Source organism: Nerophis ophidion, linkage group LG12, assembly GCF_033978795.1.
Source record: "Nerophis ophidion isolate RoL-2023_Sa linkage group LG12, RoL_Noph_v1.0, whole genome shotgun sequence".
NCBI lineage: Eukaryota > Metazoa > Chordata > Actinopteri > Syngnathiformes > Syngnathidae > Nerophis > Nerophis ophidion.
In genome coordinates this window covers 8,068,769-8,088,162 of record NC_084622.1, presented here as the reverse complement: position 1 = coordinate 8,088,162, position 19,394 = coordinate 8,068,769, and positions in this window count along the sequence as shown.

Here is a 19,394-nt window from a genome sequence, read left to right as displayed (position 1 = left end):
ATGTATATATATATACGATTTGTGTGTGTATAAATGATTTGTGTGTGTATGTATGATATGTGTGTGTATGTATATGATGTGTGTGTATGTATATGTATATATGAGGTAGATCACCTCGACTTGGTCATTTATTAAGTAATTGATAAACGTTAAAGTTATTGGGGTGTTACCATTTAGTGGTCAATTGTAGGGAATATTTACTGTACTGTGCAATCTAATAATACATGTTTTAATCAATCAATCAAATCAATGAATGCCTACTGAGCCTATGGTGCTGTTAAGTTATTGTGGCTCAATGTGTCATTTTTTTCATTTTATTTTAATGTACTATTATTCAATATATAATATTGTTTTAGTTGCTTAAGAGATATTCCTGGCTCTGAATTTGTTCATTGCTATTTTTATGTTTTTGTGCATTATTTTTTGCCGTAATCAGGTTACTCATCAGTTACTCAGTACTTGAGTAGTTTTTTCACAACGTACTTTTTACTTTTACTCAAGTAAATATTTGGGTGACTACTTCTTACTTTTACTTGAGTAATAAATCTCTAAAGTAACTATACTCTTACTTGAGTACAATTTCTGGCTACTCTACCCACATCTTGATATATCGTGTGATAAACATACCCACTTTGAGGGTACTTAAAAGGAAACGTCAGCCTTATCCTGACACCGCTTCTTTAAAATTGCACTTTCAATTTCATTGTCGTTCACTCTAAAGTCTGCTGAAACAATAAGCACCAAGCGTGTCAGGCATTGTGTAAAATACCAGCCCATTATATCTGATACACCACTCGGTTTTATTATAGCCCAACTCTACGCTGCCTGGCTCGTGCAGTAGCGCGCCCGAAATAACTACTAACGACCACTGAAACACGAGGAGGCCTTTTGTTCACTTCCCGTGGTGCTAATTGTGGAATTGTTCCCAACTGTTCATTGAAGCCATTATCATATCTGCCAGGCTTGGCTCGTGTAATCGTTACTTGTTCATGGTCCACAGGCCGAGAAGAAGTACGTAACCCTTCACAAAATCTCATGTTTTAAACTTGAGTTTGATCAAAACAAAGTTCTGGTGGTGTTTTTGTACACTCAGTTTATTAATATCACAATATAGCGCACATAATGATGTTTATATTCCGGTTCTGTTGCCACTCCTCGGGGTCCTCATTCTTGGAACCCTTCAAGAGTAATGACCTTTCCAGCTCCAGCTGTAATAATACCTCGAAAGAGAAACATTTCTGATGAAAATAGAGCATTTAATGCTTCATGGACAGATTATTTGCTTTCATTGATGACGAGGTTGTTCTTTTCCCTTTTTAGTCCAATGAAATATGCCGCAGTTGTATGCCATCAGAATATTGGCACGACTTGATTTTTTTTTTTTAATTCATTAAAAAGGGAATGACCAGTGTATTTTTTTTCGAAGGTTTAAAATCATTTGGTGATTTACTTATACCCATATATAAAATGTGAAACGTTGTCAAGTGTTTGAGTTCATAAATATTATAACATAAGTGTAACAAAACTATAAGTGGTGTTATTGTAATTTTAGGAATCAGAGTTTGCGGCTCTAGTTGGGTTTTATTTGGGGGGGAAATGGGCTCAAATGGCTCTTTGTATGCTAAAGGTTGCCGACCCCTGCCTTAAAAGAATAATTATTTAGCCTAAGCAAGGTTTCAGCCACACGCCACACTAAACCATCGTTTAAGGTCCCCCTCCTCGGACAAAATTTTAAACGGGTAAGTCTGCCGTGTATTTCTTGAATCTCCGGCACTTTGCTTTGTACGGACCCATTGATGGTTTACAAACTGAGTTCAGAGAGGAAGTGATGCCAAAAAGACTGCGCCCGCACAGGAAGTGACGCCAGAAAGACCGCAACCACAGCCACCTTCATAACAAAGAGGGGGCGGATCATCCAGACATGCCCGTGTTTCTGAATCAATCAATCAATCAATCAATCAATGTTTATTTATATAGCCCTAAATCACAAGTGTCTCAAAGGGCTGCACAAGCCACAACGACATCCGCGATACAGAGCCCACATAAGGGCAAGGAAAAACTCACCCCAGTGGGACGTCGGTGACAATGACTATGAGAAACCTTGGAGCAACCCCCCACCTCTAGGGGAGACCGAAAGCAATGGATGTCGAGCAGGTCTGTAGAGCATTAACATAATGCTCTCTCTCAGACTAGATGTGACCAATCTAAGACTAAGACTAGTTGTGACCAATCTCAGGTTAAGACTAAATGTGACCAATCTAAGGCGAAGACTAGATGTGACCAACCTAAGACTAAGACTAGATGTGACCAACCTAAGACTAAGACTAGATGTGACCAATCTAAGTCTAAAACTGGATCTGACCAATCTAAGTCCAAGACTAGATCTGAGCAATCTAAGTCTAAGACTGGACTTGACCAGTCTAAGGCTACATCTGACCCATCTAAGTCTAGGGCTACATCTGACCCATCTATATCTAAGGCTAGAGCTGACCAATCTATGTCTAAGACTAGATCTGACCAGTCTAAGACTAGTTTTGACCAATCTAAATCTAAGACTACAGCTGACCCCTCAAAGTCCAAGGCTACATCTGACCCATCTAAGTCCAAGACTAGATCTGACCAATGTAAGTCCAAGCCTAGATCTTGCCAATCTAAGTCTAAGACTATATCTGAAAATCTAAGTCCAAGACTACATCTGACCAATCTAAGTCAAAGGCTACATCTGACCCAGGTAATTCTAGGGCTACATCTGACCCATCTAAGTCCCAGGTTAGATCCGACCAATCTATGCCTAAGACTAGATTTTACCAGTCTAAGACTAGTTTTGACCAATCTAAATCTAAGACTAAATCTGACCAATCTAAGTCTAAGAATAGATCTGACCAATCTAAGTCTAAGAATAGATCTGACCAATCTAAGTCTAAGACTGGATCTGACCAATCTACGTCTACATCTGACCAATCTAAGACTAGGGCAACATCTGACCCATTTAAGTCTAGGGCTACATCTGACCCATTTAAGTCCAAGGCTAGATCTGACCAATCTAAGTCTAAGACTAGGTCTGAGCAATCTAAGTCTAAGACTACATCTGACCAATCTAAGTCTGAGGCTACATCTGACCCATCTAAGTCCAAGGCTAGGTCTGGCCAATCTGTCTAAGACTAGATCTGACCAGTCCAAGACTAGTTTTGACCAATCTAAATCTATAACTCAATCTGACCAATCTAAGTTTAAGACTAGATCTGACCAATCTAAGTCTAAAAATAGATATGACCAATCTAAGTCCAAGACTAGATCTGACCAGTCTAAGGCTAAATCTGACCCATCTAAGGCTAAGACTAGATCTGACCCTGTCTAAGTCTAAGACTATATCCGGCCAATCTAAGTCCAAGACTAGATCTGACCAGTCTGAGGCTAAATCTGACCCATCTAAGTCTAAGAATAGATCTGACCAAACTAAGTATAAGACTGGATCTGACCAATCTACGTCTATGTCCACATCTGAGCAATCTAAGACTAGGGCTACATCTGACCCATTTAAGTCTAGGCTACATTTGACCCATCTAAGTCCAAGGCTAGATCTGACCAATCTAAGTCTAAGACTACATCTGACCAATCTAAGTCTAAGGCTACATCTGACCCATCTAAGTCTAGGGCTTCATCTGACCCATCTAAGTACAAGGCTAGGTCTGGCCAATCTGTCTAAGAATAGGTCTGACCAGTCTAAGACTAGTTTGGACCAATCTAAATCCAAGACTCGATCTGACCAATCTAAGTGTAAGACTAGATCGGACCAATCTAAGTCCAAGACTAGATCTGACCAGTCTAAGGCTAAATCTGACCCATCTAAGTCTAAGACTAGACCTGACCCTATCTAAGTCTAAGACTATATCCGACCAATCTAAGTCCAAGACTAGATCTGACCAGTCTTAGGCTAAATCTTTCTGATCATGGAAATGTATAAGAAAGAAAAACAAAAAAAAAACAATGATAGTGTCAATTGTACGTGGCTTGTAAATATGCATTTTCATGAAAGGAATAAAAATAAATGATGATGAAAATGATGATGAATCTGACCCATCTACATCTAAGACTAGATCTGACCTTGTCTAAGTCTATGACCATGAACTAATGAAACCTACTCAGATGTGAGGCAAAACGTCTTCTAAGACAAACCAGTCCAGTCGCGATTGAATGATTGCCCGTATATCATTTTATTCACTTAATTGCTAGTCCTCGTCCCGTGTTTCCTCTTGCTCTTTCAGCATTCCTTCAAGCATCTTCAGGAAAAGCTTCAGTAGAAGAGGACACAAAATTGAATACTAGCGGCTTTCTTTTTTTTCCCTCTATGAGCGCCAGGTCTGCTCTTATTACTCCGCATTTCCACACATTCTGGCTCAGTCTTTCTCCACTCGAGGGCTGAATTTCAGGCTGAAGTTTGGTTTGAGTGCTTAAAAATCTTTTTGATCCAAACTCCAACTAAAACCTTCTTTCTTCCAAGTCGGAGTCATTAAAGATGATGGCTGCAAATTATACTGTCCCGTTTTGCGTGAGTCAATTTGACAGGAGAGGTCCGTACTTTCCTTATATTCCCATCATTTGGAAATGTATGCAGCCTGACCCCTTTTTTAGTCGTATTGCTGCAACCATGCACCTGGCAGACATATAATCACCAAAATACCAGGATTCAGAATCACGATGCGTCCAAAACACATATGACCTACAGTCTTCTGTAGGCAAAGTAGCAGGCTGATTCAGGCCCTGCCACCTTTTTGGAGCGAGAAGTGGAGTTTTCAAAAAGTGCTGAAACTCACTTAAAACAATTCTGAAATCACTCTAAAATAGGGGTGCCCATTACGTCGATCACGAGCTACCAGTCCATGGTGGAGGGTGTGTCAGTCAATCGCCAGCCAGGCATTAAAAAAAATAAACCTAAAAATTAAGCAATCATCAATCTCCACCAAGACGTCACTTTCGTCACTTGATTGACATTCACGGCACCAGAGGGTCTTGTGAGATGCCGCCGGCTGCTGCCAGATCATTATTAAGAAAAAATGACCGACAGGAAGGCGAGAAACATATTTTATTTTAAAGGGGAACATTATCACAATTTCTGAAGGGTTAAAACCAATAAAAATCAGTTCCCACTGGCTTATTTTATTTTTCTAAGTTTTTCTCAAAATTTTACTCATCACGCAATATCCCGAAAAACGGCTTCAAAAGTGCCTGATTTAACCGTCATTATATCCACCCGTCCATTATCCTGTGACGTCACAGCGTGACCACACAGAAACAAACATGGCGGATAGCACAGAAAGGTATAGCGATATTAGCTCGGATTCAGACTCGGATTTCAGCACCGTAAGCGATTCAACAGATTACGCATGTATTGAAACGGATGGTTGGAGTGTGGAGGCAGGTACCGAAAACAAAATTAAAGAAGAAACAGAAGCTTTTGAGCCATATCACGACAGACAGCGGCACGGGAGGAAGCGCGGACGAATTGGGCGATCGCCTTCTAACCAACGATTGGTATGTGTTTGTTTGGCATTAAATGTGGGTGGAGGGAAAGGCTGGATGCAAATATAGCTACAAATGAGGCATAATGATGCAATATGTACATACAGCTAGCCTAAATAGCATGTTAGCATCGATTAGCTTGCAGTCATGCCGTGACCAAATATGTCTGATTGGCACACTCCACATAAGTCAATAACATCAACAAAACTCTCCTTTGTGATTTTGTTGACTTTATCGTTGGAAATGCATCTGCTTTGAGTGTCGCAGGAAATCCACACATTCTTGCCATCTCTGTCGTAGCATAGCTGTCGTCGGTACAGTTTGCAGAACCAACGAGAGACTTTCGCATCTTTTGACCACTGTTGCAACTTGAATCCGTCTTTGTTTGTGTTGTTACACCCTCCGACAACACACCGACGAGGCCTCATGTCTCCAAGGTACCGGAAAACAGTCGAAAAAACGGAAAATAACAGAGCTGATTTGACTTGGTGTGTGTAATGTGTTTGAGAAATTGGCGGGTCGCTTCACGATGTGATGTCACGGGTGAAAGGTCATTACTCCGACAGGCGAACAATTGAAAGGTGTTTAAAATCGCCAAATTCACCCTTTTAGAGTTCGGAAATCGGTTAAAAAATATATGGTCTTTTTTCTGCAACATCAAGGTATATATTGACACTTACATAGGTCTGGTGATAATGTTCCCCTTTAACAGACTGCTGTCAAAACTCTAAAGTCCGACTTGCACAGTTCCTGTCTTCACAATAAAAGCGCTGCTAAAGCCTGCCTGTGCTAACAAAATAAGAGTGTCAGAAAGCTGGCGTGCACAAGCTAACAAGCTACGGAGTTTGCCACCAATGTATTTCTTGTAAAGGATACAAAAAGGAGTATGGGAGCTGGACAAATAAGATGCCAAAAACCAACCACTTTTATGCAGTATTGGACAGAAAGGAGGAATTTTTTTCTCCTCCGTTAGAAAATGTGGACGTTATCATCACTACTGTCTGATTCCAATCAATGCAAGTCATCAGAATCAGGTAATACACCAACTTTCCGATAATGGCTGTTTTGCCAATATCTGATATTCTGATATTGTCCAAATCTTAACTACCGATTCCGATATCAACCGATACCGATATGTACGGTCGTGGAATTAATACATTATTATGCCAAAAATTTTTGGGGCTTAAAACAATGTAATAAGGTTTTCCAAAATAAGACAACTTCAACTGAAATTATGGAAAAAAATGCCAACATGGCACTGCCATATTTATTATTGAAGTCACAAAGTGCATTTTTTTTTTTTAACATGCCTCAAAACAGCAGCTTGGAATTTGGGACATGCTCTCCCTGAGATAATCCTGATACCCACTACAACAATGGGAAATACTATACTTTTTGACTTTTGACTTTTTTTTTAAACATGCCTCAAAACAACAGCTACAAAAACAATGAACTCACACAGCTTCAGTCCAGAGTATACTAGAGTAAAAAGTAAACAATACATAGTCCTCCTTTAGTGCAAGGCTGACTGGTATACTGTATAACAGGAAATTTTAAACTGGGATCAGTCTGCCCTGCTCTGACGTATTAACACAAATGTGCTGCAAGGTAGTGGTGAGTGCTTGAAGTGGCCCTACCAGTCAGCCAGAGCTTCTGAAATGCTGCGTTGAGACAGGGCAGCTCCGTTCACTACAAGCTGCAAATTGTGCGCCATGCAGGACAGAGACTATCCACACCAAACTTCACCGTAGTTTTTGCCATACTGCGTGCGTTGTCCCTGACCACAACGTGAGCTTTCGCCCCGGGGGTGGTTTTTGTTGTATTCTTGTTTTTTTCTCGGCGGAGTCTTTAACCAACAACTGTGTGGTACTACTTTTTTTCGGTGTTTGCTTTTCATCCATCTTCTGCTTGTATTCATCGTGTATCTCCTTATGATTCTTGAAGAGGTGGGAGATCTAATTGCTCGTATTAAAGGAAAACGTCTTGGTTCCTCCTCGCATAACCAACATTTTGCAGTCATTGCAAATTGCCAGTTTTTTGTCGGTCAGATACACTTTAAAATAATCCCAAACCATAGACATGGTGTCGTTAGTCAGTCACTGAGTGAGCTCGCTTGTGAGCCACGGCTACAGCACCGGCAACAACACACTCTTGTTGTTGTTATGCTACGCTCGCGGCCATCAAGCATCGCCAGTAAACCTCTCATGCTGCAGTCGTCAACTCCTGTGCTGTGTGTAGGAGAGGAGAGAGGGGAGAGCGGACGGGCTGCTGACTGGGTTTATATCCGTGTTTTACCGGATATGTATCGCTGTGTACAACGGCGTTTTAAAAAGTCATTATTTAACTTTTTGAAACCAATACCGATAATTTCCGATATTACATTTTAAAGCATTTATGAATCGTTCTCTACCCGTTCAATTGAAGTTGGATCACTGGGTATGAGGTTCTTCAGTTTTACAGTTTGGCTGGCAGTCACAGTAGTGCCATTAAAGCTGGACAAAGGTGGCCCTGCTTTTCCGTATGACAAACCGTTTTTAAGTCGCGCCAATTGGTAGGGCAGCGAGTCGGGGGTAATTTCATTAGGAAATGTGTAAATGCAGTCAGGAAACTGTAAGCAGGGCTTGACGGCAGACAATGCTCTCACAGTTCTGCGTCCCTCCGGCGGGTAGGAGGCTTATGGCTTCCTGGTTGGGGAACCAAGAGAACTTAGGGAAAGACAAACATTAAAATCATTTTTTTTCTTGTGGCCGCTATGCCACCAAGCTCACTGGAGGCTAGCTTGGGGTGTAATGGAACATGCATTTATAATGTAATTTTTTTTGTTTGTTACCGAGTCCCCACACGTTACATATTACATTTTTGGACAGGAAGTATAACTGCCTCACAGTTAGGGATGTAGTAATTACCAGCATTAATTGCGTTAAAATATCTCAGGGTAAGTATTACTGCTTTTATATGTTAATTATTTTATAACTGTGATTTATTACCGATACATTTACTAATCATCTCTTAGAAAAACAACTAACACCCCGGTTACTAAAGCTGGCAGTTAGTTCCCTAATCCCTATAAAATTTGTCTAATCGCATCTAAAATGGATACAAGACCTATTAACATTTTACCCCATTACAAACGACATACCCCAAAATGTTGGCGCAAATAAGCCAGTGGTTTTCAAACTTTTTCCACCAAGTACCAACTAAGAAAACACTTGGCTCGCCAAGTGCCATTAAGTTACAATAGCGTAGTAGACCTAAGTATTCATTAACAAGTGTATTTATTATTTTTGGCCGCTGTAGCATTACACACAATGCACAAACACCAAAAATGATACTCCATGTACAATACATATTTACAGACTGAGTTGGCGTACCAGTAGTAGTACGTGTACCACAGTTTGAGAATCACTGAACTAGGCTGTACAATTGTGTGCTTTGTAACGGCAGGGTGTATGTACTCTGATGGGTCAAAGTTCTGGATTTGGAGAGAAAAAAAAAAAAAAAAAAAAATATATATATATATATATATGTATATATGTATATATATATGTATATGTATATATATATGTATATATATATATATATATATATATATATATATATATATATATATATATATATATATATATATATATATATATATGAATAGTGTAATATATGTTTGGTCAGGAAAAAACACAGAGGCTATTTCATCCTTACAAGGAAACTGTGTCACCGGTTTCCCTGCTCTTCAGGGGATTTAATTATATATATATATATATATATATATATATATATATATATATATATATATATAAAAGGGCTGTGAATTTTTGGGTGTCCCACGATTCGATTCAATATTGATTCTTGGGGTCACAATTCGATAATATATCGATTTTTTTCGATTCAATTCTCGATTCAAAAACGATTTTTTTTCCCGATTTTAAAGGATTCTGTATTCATTCAATACATTGGATTTCAGCAGGATCTACCCCAGTCTGCTGACATGCTAGCAGAGTAGTAGATTTTTGTAAAAAGCTTTTATAATTGTAAAGGACAATGTTTTATCAACTGATTGCAATAATGTAAATTTGTTTTAACTATTAAACAAACCAAAAATATGACTTATTTTATCTTTGTGAAAATACTGGACACAGTGTGTTGTCAAGCTTATGAGATGCGATGCAAGTGTAAGCCACTGTGACACTTTTCTTTAATTTTTATAAATGTCTAATGATAATGTCATTGAGGGATTTTTATAACTAATATTTATACTGTTGTTGATAATATTCATTTTTGTTTCACTACTCGTGTTTGTGTCTCCTCTCAAGTGCTCTGTTTATTGGTTTGGTTTTGGAATTGAATTGCATTGTTATGGTATTGCTGTGTAGTGGTTTGTTGGATTGATTAAAAAAAAAAATATATATATATATATATATATATATATATTTTATTTTTATTTTTTATATATATCTTTTTTAATTAAAAACAAAAAACAATTTTTTAAAAATTAGAATCGATTCTGAATCGCACAACATAAACAATTCGATTCTTATTCGAATCAATTTTTTCCCACACCCCTAATATATATATATAAACACACACACACACACACACACAGACAGAGCCCGGCTCCCGGACAGATTTTTTTTAACCCAAATCGGCCCCCGAGTCAAACTTTGGTGACCCCTGGGTTAAACTATTGTAGTGTGTATAATTACTTTTTGGAAACATTATACAATGCAGTGATAACACGTCCGCCCCTCCCTCTAGGCCATTTGCCCCATTTTGCTTGACGAAGCTAGTTTCACCACAAGCATATTCCTAGCACCTTCCTGCTCTGTCACTGATAAGAATATGAAGGCAGATTTTCCCAAACATTTTGGTTGTGGCGCACCGTATTAGTGCTGGTCTTGTAAGGCAAGGGTTCGAGCTCAGGAAGGATTGTAATCTTATGTTTTAATTAGTTAGTTTGCACTAAATAAACATTAATACACATTAAACACATGTCTTTCAAAATAGTTTGTTTCAGTATGAAATGTGCATCAAATTCAAGTATGATTTAAAAAAGTATAAAAATATTTTTTTCATGAATGAAGTGAAGACTTTTTGCATTTAGGGTGGGGTGCAAAGGCTCCTCAGGGCCCAAATTTAGCCAGGGGTGGCCCTGCGTAATCATTTTGGTCACAGTTATCATTAATATGAAATGATCACCTACCTAGTCAAAGCCACACATCCACTTTGTAAACACATTTACTGCAGCCCAGCCTTTAGCTGGCGGGAGTCACGGCGAGCGATAAAACTTAAAAAAGAAAAAAGCCATTAAATGTCTTGTGTGAGTAAAAGGACAAGTGGATAAGACGAAAGCAGAGTTTAATAGAGATGGGAAACTGGGCTACAAGCGGGAACTTTAGGCTGGGAGGGAATTTAATATCCTGAAAATGAAAATGTGTGCCTTTCCTAAAAAAACGTACCGAAAAAAAAAAAAAAATGTTGACCTTAAAAGTGAGGCATGTACTGTTACTCTCTTCTTGGAGCCCAATGGAACATCTGCTTTTCACTCTGTATTACCATCTAAGGACTAAGTGATGAAATTAGATACTTGTCTTTCTTATTTATGTGCTTCTGCAGCTCATGGCTCACTTCTGAACTTGCTACATTCCTTTTTAAAAACATACTTGTAAACATTTTTTAAATTAAAATAAAAAAACATCCATAGTGGATCTAACATAATAATGTGAGAGTCCAGTCTATGGTGGATCTTGCATAATAGTGTTAGAGTCCAGTCCATAGGGGATCTAACATAATATTGTAAAAGTCCAGTTCATAGTGGATCTAACATAATTGTGTGAGAGTCCAGTCCGTAGTGGATCTAACATAATAGTGTGAGAGTTCAGTCCATAGTGGATCTAACATAATAATGTGAGAGTCCAGTCCATAATGGATCTAACATAATAGTGAGAGTCCAGTCCGTAGTGGCTCTAACATAATAGTGAAAGTACAGTCCATAGTGGATCTAACATGATAATGTGATAGTCCAGTCCATAGTGGATTTAACATAATAGTGAGAGTCCAGTCCATAGTGCATCTAACATAATGGTGTGAGAGTCCAGTCCATAGTGGATCTAACATAATAATGTGAGAGTCCAGTCCATAATGGATCTAACATAATAGTGAGAGTCCAGTCCGTAGTGGTTTTAACATAATAGTGGGAGTCCAGTCCATAGTGGATCTAACATAATAGTGTGGGAGTCTAGTCAATAGTGGATCTAACATAATAATGTGAGAGTCCAGTCCATAGTGGATCTAGCATAATAGTGAGACTCCAGTCCATAGAAGATCTAACATAATAGTGTGAGAGTCCAGTCCATAGTGCATCTAACATAATAGTGAGAGTACAGTCCATAGTGATCTAACATAATAATGTGAGAGTCCAGTCTATGGTGGATCTTGCATAATAGTGTTAGAGTCCAGTCCATAGGGGATCTAACATAATATTGTGAAAGTACAGTTCATAGTGGATCTAACATAATTGTGTGAGAGTCCAGTCCGTAGTGGATCTAACATAATAGTGTGAGAGTTCAGTCCATAGTGGATCTAACATAATAATGTGAGAGTCCAGTCCATAATGGATCTAACATAATAGTGAGAGTCCAGTCCGTAGTGGCTCTAACATAATAGTGAAAGTACAGTCCATAGTGGATCTAACATGATAATGTGATAGTCCAGTCCATAGTGGATTTAACATAATAGTGAGAGTCCAGTCCATAGTGCATCTAACATAATGGTGTGAGAGTCCAGTCCATAGTGGATCTAACATAATAATGTGAGAGTCCTGTCCATAATGGATCTAACATAATAGTGAGAGTCCAGTCCGTAGTGGTTTTAACATAATAGTGGGAGTCCAGTCCATAGTGGATCTAACATAATAGTGTGAGAGTCCAGTCAATAGTGGATCTAACATAATAGTGTGAGAGTCCAGTCCATAGTGGATCTAGCATAATAGTGAGACTCCAGTCCATAGAAGATCTAACATAATAGTGTGAGAGTCCAGTCCATAGTGCATCTAACATAATAGTGAGAGTACAGTCCATAGTGATCTAACATAATAATGTGAGAGTCCAGTCTATGGTGGATCTTGCATAATAGTGTTAGAGTCCAGTCCATAGGGGATCTAACATAATATTGTGAAAGTCCAGTTCATAGTGGATCTAACATAATAGTGAGAGCCCAGTCCATAGTGGATCTAACATAATATTGTGAAAGTCCAGTTCATAGTGGAACTAACATAATATTGTGAAAGTCCAGTCCATAGTGGATCTAACATAATATTGTGAAAGTCCAGTCCATAGTGGATCCAACAAAATTAGTGAGAGTCCAGTCCATAGTGGATCTAGCGTAATAATGTGAGAGTCCAGTCCATAGTGGATCTAACATAATAGTGAGAGTCCAGTACATAGTGGATCTAACATAATAGTGAGAGTCCAGTCCGTAGTGGATCTAGCGTAACAATGTGAGAGTCCAGTCCATAGTGGATCTAACATAATATTGTAAAAGTCCAGTTCATAGTGGATCTAACATAATAGTGTGAGAGTCCAGTCCATAGTGGGTCTAACATAATTGTGTGAGAGTCCAGTCCGTAGTGGATCTAACATAATAGTGTGAGAGTTCAGTCCATAGTGGATCTAACATAATAATGTGAGAGTCCAGTCCATAATGGATCTAACATAATAGTGAGAGTCCAGTCCGTAGTGGCTCTAACATAATAGTGAAAGTACAGTCCATAGTGGATCTAACATGATAATGTGATAGTCCAGTCCATAGTGGATTTAACATAATAGTGAGAGTCCAGTCCATAGTGCATCTAACATAATGGTGTGAGAGTCCAGTCCATAGTGAATCTAACATAATAATGTGAGAGTCCAGTCCATAATGGATCTAACATAATAGTGAGAGTCCAGTCCGTAGTGGTTTTAACATAATAGTGGGAGTCCAGTCCATAGTGGATCTAACATAATAGTGTGAGAGTCCAGTCAATAGTGGATCTAACATAATAATGTGAGAGTCCAGTCCATAGTGGATCTAGCATAATAGTGAGACTCCAGTCCATAGAAGATCTAACATAATAGTGTGAGATTCCAGTCCATAGTGCATCTAACATAATAGTGAGCGTACAGTCCATAGTGATCTAACATAATAATGTGAGAGTCCAGTCCATAGTGGTTTTAACATAATAGTGGGAGTCCAGTCCATAGTGGATCTAACATAATAATGTGAGAGTCCAGTCCATAGTGGATCTAACATAATAGTGTGAGAGTCCAGTCCATAGTGGATCTAGCATAATAGTGAGACTCCAGTCCATAGTGGATCTAACATAATAGTGTGAGAGTCCAGTCCATAGTGGATCTAACATAATAGTGAGAGTACAGTCCAAAATGATCTAACATAATAATGTGAGAGTCCAGTCCATAGTGGTTTTAACATAATAGTGGGAGTCCAGTCCATAGTGGATCTAACATAATAATGTGAGAGTCCAGTCCATAGTGGATCTAACATAATAGTGTGAGAGTTCAGTCCATAGTGGATCTAGCATAATAGTGAGACTCCAGTCCATAGTGATCTAACATAATAATGTGAGAGTCCAGTCCATAGTGGATCTAACATAATAATGTGAGAGTCCAGTCCATAGTGGATCTAACATAATAGTGAGAGTTCAGTCCATAGTGGATCTAGCATAATAGTGAGAGTTCAGTCCATAGTGGATCAAGCGTAATAGTGAGACTCCAGTCCATAGTGGATCTAACATAATAGTGTGAGAGTCCAGTCCATAGTGGATCTAACATAATAGTGTGAGAGTCCAGTCCATAGTGGATCTAGCATAATAGTGAGACTCCAGTCCATAGTGGATCTAACATATTAGTGTGAGAGTCCAGTCCAAAGTGGATCTAACATAATAGTGAGAGTACAGTCCATAGTGATCTAACATTATAGTGTGAGAGTCCAGTCCATAGTGGTTTTAACATAATAGTGGGAGTCCAGTCCATAGTGGATCTAACATAATAATGTGAGAGTTCAGTCCATAGTGGATCTAGCATAATAGTGAGACTCCAGTCCATAGTGGATCTAACATAATAGTGTGAGAGTCCAGTCCATAGTGGATCTAGCATAATAGCGAGACTCCAGTCCATAGTGGATCTAACATAATAGTGAGAGTACAGTCCATAGTGATCTAACATAATAATGTGAGAGTCCAGTCCATAGTGGTTTTAACATAATAGTGGGAGTCCAGTCCATAGTGGATCTAACATAATAGTGTGAGAGTCCAGTCCATAGTGGATCTAGCATAATAGTGAGACTCCAGTCCATAGTGATCTAACATAATAATGCGAGAGTCCAGTCCATAGCAGTATTAACATAATAGTGGCAGTCCAGTCCATAGTGGATCTAACATAATAATGTGAGAGCCCAGTCCATAGTGGATCTAACATAATAATGAGAGAGTCTAGTCCATAGTGGATCTAACATAATAATGAGAGTCCAGTCCATAGGGGATCTAACATAATAATGTGAGAATCCAATCCATAGTGGATCCAACATAATAATGTGAGAGTCCAGTCCATAGTGGATCTGACATAATAGTTAGAGTCCAGTCCGTAGTGGATCTAACATAATAGTGTGAGAGTCCAGTCCATAGTGGATCTAACATAATAATGATAGAGTCCAGTCCATAGTGAATCTAACATAATAATGAGAGTCCAGTCCATAGGGCATCTAACATAATCATGTGAGAATCCGGTCATTAGTGGATCTAACACAATAGTGAGAGTCTAGTCCATAGTGGATCGAACATAACAATGTGAGAGCCCAGTCCATAATAGTGACAGTCCAGTCCATAGTGGATCTAACATGATAATGTGAAAGTCCAGGCCATAGTGGATCTAACATGATAGTGAGAGTCCAGTCCGTAGTGGATCTAACATAATCGTGTGAGAGTCCAGTCCATAGTGGATCTAACATAATAGTGTGAGAGTCCAGTCCATAGTGGATCTAACATAATCGTGTGAGAGTCCAGTCCATAGTGGATCTAACATAATAGTGTGAGAGTCCAGTCCATAGTGGATCTAACATAATAATGAGAGAGTCCAGTCCATAGTGGATCTAACATAATAATGAGAGAGTCCAGTCCATAGTGGATCTAACATAATAATGAGAGAGTCCAGTCCATAGTGGATCTAACATAATAATGAGAGTCCAGTCCATAGGGGATCTAACATAATAATGTTAGAATCCAGTCCATAGTGGATCGAACATAACAAAGTGAGAGTCCAGTCCATAATAGTGAGACTCCAGTCCATAGTGGATCCAACATAATTGTGAGAGTTCAGTCCGTACTGGATCTAACATAATAGTGTGAGAGTCCAGTCCATAGTGGATCTAACATAGATCCATAGATCTAACATAAAAATGTGAAAGTCCAGTCCATAGTGGATCTAACATAATAATGTGAGAGTCCAGTCCATGATAGTGAGACTCCAGTCCATAGTGGATCTAACATTATTGTGTGAGAGTCCAGTCCACAGTAGATCCAACACAACTGTGAGAGTTCAGTCCGTAGTAGATCTAACATAATAGTGGGAGAGTCCAGTCCATAATGGATCTAACAGATCCATAGCTCTAACATAATAATATGAAAGTCCAGTCCATAGTGGATCTAACATGATAGTGAGAGTCCAGTCCATAGTAGATCCAACATTATGGTGTGAGAGTCCAGTCCATAGTGGATCTAGCATAATAGTGTGAGAGTCCAGTCCATAGTGGATCTAACATAATAGTGTGAGAGTCCAGTCCATAGTGGATCTAACATAATAATGAGAGAGTCCAGTCCATAGTGGATCCAACATAATTGTGAGAGTTCAGTCCGTACTGGATCTAACATAATAGTGTGAGAGTCCAGTCCATAGTGGATCTAACATAGATCCATAGATCTAACATAAAAATGTGAACGTCCAGTCCATAGTGGATCTAACATAATAATGTGAGAGTCCAGTCCATGATAGTGAGACTCCAGTCCATAGTGGATCTAACATAATTGTGTGAGAGTCCAGTCCACAGTAGATCTAACACAATTGTGAGAGTCCAGTCCATAATGGATCTAACAGATCCATAGATCTAACGTCCAGTCCATAGTGGATCTAACATAATAATTTGAGAATCCAGTCCATAGTGGATCGAACATAACAATGTGGGAGTCCAGTCCATAGTAGATCCAACATTATGGTGTGAGAGTCCAGTCCATAGTGGATCTAACATAATAGTGTGAGAGTCCAGTCCATAGTAGATCTAACATAATAGTGTGAGAGTCCAGTCCACAGTGGATCTAACACAAACAATAGTGTGAGAGTCCAGTCCATAGTGGATCTAGCATAGTAGTGAGACTCCAGTCCATAGTGGATCGAACATAATAATGTGGGAGTCCAGTCCATAATAGTGAGAGTCCAGTCCATAGTGGATCTAACATGATAATGTGAGAGTCCAGTCCATAGTGGATCTAACATGATAATGTGAGAGTCCAGTCCATAGTGGATCTAACATGATAATGTGAGAGTCCAGTCCATAGTGGATCTAACATAATAGTGAGAGTCCAGTCCATATTAGATCCAACAGTATGGTGTGACAGTCCAGTCCATAGTGGATCTAACATAATAGTGAGAGTCCAGTCCATAGTAGATCTAACATTATGGTGTGAGAGTCCAGTCCATAGTGGATCTAGCATATTAGTGTGAGAGTCCAGTCCATAGTGGATCTAACATAATATTGTGAGAGTCCAGTCCATAGTGGATCTAACATTATGGTGTGAGAGTCCAGTCCATAGTGGATCTAGCATAATAGTGTGAAAGTCCAGTCCATAGTGGATCTAACACAATAGTGTGAGAGTCCAATCCATAGTGGATCTAACATAATAATGTGAAAGTCCAGTCCATAGTGGATCTAACATAATAAAGTGAGAGTTAATTCCATAGTGGATCTAACATAATAGTGAGAGTCCAGTCCATAGTAGATCTAACATAATAGTATGAGAGTCCGGTCCATAGTTGATCTAACATAATACTGTGAGAGTCCAGTCCATAGTGGATCCAACATAATAATGTGAGAGTCCAGTCCATAGTGGACCTAACATAATAAAGTGAGAGTTCATTCCATTGTGGATCTAACATGATAGTGAGAGTCCAGTCCATAGTAGATTCAACATTATGGTGTGAGAGTCTAGTCCATAGTGAATCTATCATAATAGTGTGAGAGTCCAGTCCATAGTGGATCTAACATAATAGCGTGAGAGTCCAGTCCATAGTGGATCTAACATAATAGCGTGAGAGTCCAGTCCATATTGGATCTAACATAATAATGTGAGAGTCCAGTCCATAGAGGATCCAACATAATAAAGTGAGAGTTCATTCCATAGTGGATCCAACACAAATAGTGTGAGAGTCCAATCCATAGTGGATCTCGCAAAGTAGTGAGAGTCCAGTCCATAGTGGGGCTAGCAGGAGATTGTCTTGAGCGGAGACAGGTCATCAGCGCAGGGATGTCCCAAACTGATGCACAGATGAGTGGTCCACCCTGGGTCCAGACTTTGGACAGCTAGCGCTCATCCGTGGTCACCGAATACGTACCCTCGCCCCTTCCACGAAGGAGAGGGGGGCAGAGCAAAAAAAAAGAAACGGCAGATCAACTTGTCTAAAAGGGGGGTCTATTTAAAGGCCAGAGTATACAAATGAGTTTTAAGATGGGACGTGGATGCTTCTACTGAGGTAGCATCTCTGTTTAACTGGCTGTCTAACTTTAAAAAATGTACACGTTTTATTAAAACAAACTGGATATATATTTGATCATTTTTCAAAATGTATTTACTTCCTTTCTTTAAAAAAAGATACAATAATTTTTGTTTGTATTTGTTTTATTAAAAAAGACTAAATATTCCTTTTATACTTTTAAAAAATGTATTTATGTCTATGTTTAAAGAAGTCATGCTATATTCCTTTTATTGCATATTTATTTTGGTAAAACAGATTGGATATATATTTTATCATTTTTCAAAATGTATTTACTTGTATTTTTCTGAAGATTTACGTTCCTTTCTTTAAAAAAAGATACATACATTTTTGTATATATTCGTTAAAAAATAATATATATTCCTTTTAAACTTTTTAAAAATGTATTTATTTATATTGTTAAAGAAGTCATACTTTATTCCTTTCTTTTTACATATTTGATTAAAATAGACAGGATATATATTTTAGAATTTTTCAATATGTATTTACTTGTATTTTTCTAAAGACATGCTACCTTCCTTTCTTTAAAAAAAGATACATACATTTTTGTGTATATTTGTTAGAACATAATATATATTCCTTTTATACTTTTTAAAAATGTATTTATTTCCATTGTTAAAGAAGTCATACTTTATTCCTTTCTTTTTACATATTTTATTATAATAGACAGGATATATATTTTAGAATTTTTCAATATGTATTTACTTGTATTTTTCTAAAGACATTCTACCTTCCTTTCTTTAAAAAAAGACACAAACATTTTTGTATATATTTGTTAAAAAAATATATATATTCCTTTTATACTTTTTAAAAATGTATTTATTTATATTGTTAAAGAAGTCATACTTTATTCCTTTCTTTTTACATATTTTGTTAAAATAGATAGGATTTATATATTATATAATTTTTCAAAATGTATTTACTTGTATTTTTCTGAAGACATGCTACATTCCTATATTTAAAAAAAGATACTTACATTTTTGTATATATTTGTTTTATTAAAAAAAAGACTGTATATTCCTTTTATACTTTTTAAAAATGTATTTATTTAAAGAAGTCATGCTATAT